This window comes from Oncorhynchus clarkii, chromosome 21 (genome assembly GCF_045791955.1).
Source record: "Oncorhynchus clarkii lewisi isolate Uvic-CL-2024 chromosome 21, UVic_Ocla_1.0, whole genome shotgun sequence".
Taxonomy (NCBI): domain Eukaryota; kingdom Metazoa; phylum Chordata; class Actinopteri; order Salmoniformes; family Salmonidae; genus Oncorhynchus; species Oncorhynchus clarkii.
The window spans coordinates 51,183,147-51,185,646 of NC_092167.1; the positions used below are offsets into that span (position 1 = coordinate 51,183,147).

The window sequence follows — 2,500 nt, forward strand, 5'->3', positions numbered from 1 at the left end:
AAACAGACACCTCACAAGTCCTCAACTGACAGCTTCATTAAATAGTACCCGCAGAACACCAGTCTCAACGTCTACAGTGAAGAGGTGACTCTGGGATGCTGGCCTTCTAGGCAGAGTTCCTCTGTCCAGTCTCAACGTCAACAGCGAAGAGGTGACTCTGGGATGCTGGCCTTCTAGGCAGAGCTGGAAGGAAAAAAGCAATATCTCAGACTGGCCAATAGAAAGAAAAGATTAAGATGGGCAAAAGAACACAGACACTGGACAGAGGAACTCTGCCTAGAAGGCCAGCATCCTGGAGTCGCCTCTTCACTGTTGACGTTGTGACTGGACAGAGGAACTCTGCCTAGAAGGCCAGCATCCCGGAGTCTCCTCTTCACTGTTGACGTTGAGACTGGACAGAGGAACTCTGCCTAGAAGGCCAGCATCCCGGAGTCGTCTCTTCACTGTTGACGTTGAGACTGGACAGAGGAACTCTGCCTAGAAGGCCAGCATCCCTGAGGCTCCTCTTCACTGTTGACGTTGAGACTGGACAGAGGAACTCTGCCTAGAAGGCCAGCATCCCAGAGTCACCTCTTCACTGTTGACGTTGAGACTGGACAGAGGAACTCTGTCTAGAAGGCCAGCATCCCGGAGTCGCCTCTTCACTGTTGACGTTGAGACTGGACAGAGGAACTCTGCCTAGAAGGCCAGCATCCCGGAGTCACCTCTTCACTGTTGATGTTGAGACTGGACAGAGGAACTCTGCCTAGAAAGCCAGCATCCCAGAGTCACCTCTTCACTGTTGACGTTGAGACTGGACAGAGGAACTCTGCCTAGAAGGCCAGTATCCCGGAGTCACCTCTTCACTGTTGACGTTGAGACTGGACAGAGGAATTCTGCCTAGGAGGTCAGCATCCCAGAGTCACCTCTTCACTGTTGACGTTGAGACTGGACAGAGGAACTCTGTCTAGAAGGCCAGCATCCCAGAGTCGCCTCTTCACTGTTGACGTTGAGACTGGACAGAGGAACTCTGCCTAGAAGGCCAGCATCCCGGAGTCGCCTCTTCACTGTTGACGTTGAGACTGGACAGAGGAACTCTGCCTAGAAGGCCAGCATCCCTGAGGCTCCTCTTCACTGTTGACGTTGAGACTGGACAGAGGAACTCTGCCTAGAAGGCCAGCATCCCGGTCTCCTCTTCACTGTTGATGTTGAGACTGGACAGAGGAACTCTGCCTAGAAGGCCAGCATCCCAGAGTCACCTCTTCACTGTTGACGTTGAGACTGGACAGAGGAACTCTGTCTAGAAGGCCAGCATCCCGGAGTCGCCTCTTCACTGTTGACGTTGAGACTGGACAGAGGAACTCTGCCTAGAAGGCCAGCATCCCGGAGTCACCTCTTCACTGTTGATGTTGAGACTGGACAGAGGAACTCTGCCTAGAAAGCCAGCATCCCAGAGTCACCTCTTCACTGTTGACGTTGAGACTGGACAGAGGAACTCTGCCTAGAAGGCCAGTATCCCGGAGTCACCTCTTCACTGGTGACGTTGAGACTGGACAGAGGAATTCTGCCTAGGAGGTCAGCATCCCAGAGTCACCTCTTCACTGTTGACGTTGAGACTGGACAGAGGAACTCTGTCTAGAAGGCCAGCATCCCAGAGTCGCCTCTTCACTGTTGACGTTGAGACTGGACAGAGGAACTCTGCCTAGAAGGCCAGCATCCCGGAGTCGCCTCTTCACTGTTGACGTTGAGACTGGACAGAGGAACTCTGCCTAGAAGGCCAGCATCCCTGAGGCTCCTCTTCACTGTTGACGTTGAGACTGGACAGAGGAACTCTGCCTAGAAGGCCAGCATCCCGGTCTCCTCTTCACTGTTGATGTTGAGACTGGACAGAGGAACTCTGCCTAGAAGGCCAGCATCCCGGTCTCCTCTTCACTGTTGATGTTGAGACTGGACAGAGGAACTCTGCCTAGAAGGCCAGCATCCCGGAGTCGCCTCTTCACTGTTGACGTTGAGACTGGACAGAGGAACTCTGCCTAGAAGGCCAGCATCCCGGAGTCGCCTCTTCACTGTTGATGTTGAGACTGGTGTTTTGCGTATTGACTGACCTTCATGTCTTAAAGTAATGATGGGCTGTCGTTTCTCTTTGCTTATTTGAGCTGTTCTTGCCATAATATGGACTTGGTCTTTTACCAAGTAGGGTTATCTTCTGTATACCACCCTTACCTTGACACAACACAACTGATTGTCTCAAACGCATTAAGAAGGAAAGAAATACCACAAATTAACTTTAAACAAGGCACACCTGTTAATTGAAAAGCATTCCAGGTCTCATGAAGCTCATGAAGCTGGTTGAGAGAATGCCAAGATTGTGCAAAGCTGTCATCAAGGCGAAGGGTAGCTATTTGAAGAATCTCAATTATAAAATATATTTTGATTTGTTTAACACTTTTCTGGTTACTACATGATTCCATAGGTGTTATTTCATAGTTTAGATGTCTTCACTATTATTCTACAATGTAGA

General features: G+C 50.5%; 1 protein-coding gene across 1 annotated transcript in view; it reads left to right on the forward strand.

Annotated features, from left to right (window-relative positions):
• The window catches only part of LOC139379520 (TXK tyrosine kinase), a 32,260-nt gene that overhangs the window by 26,466 nt on the left and 3,294 nt on the right, over positions 1–2,500 (forward strand). The gene's annotated exons all lie outside the window — the stretch shown is intronic.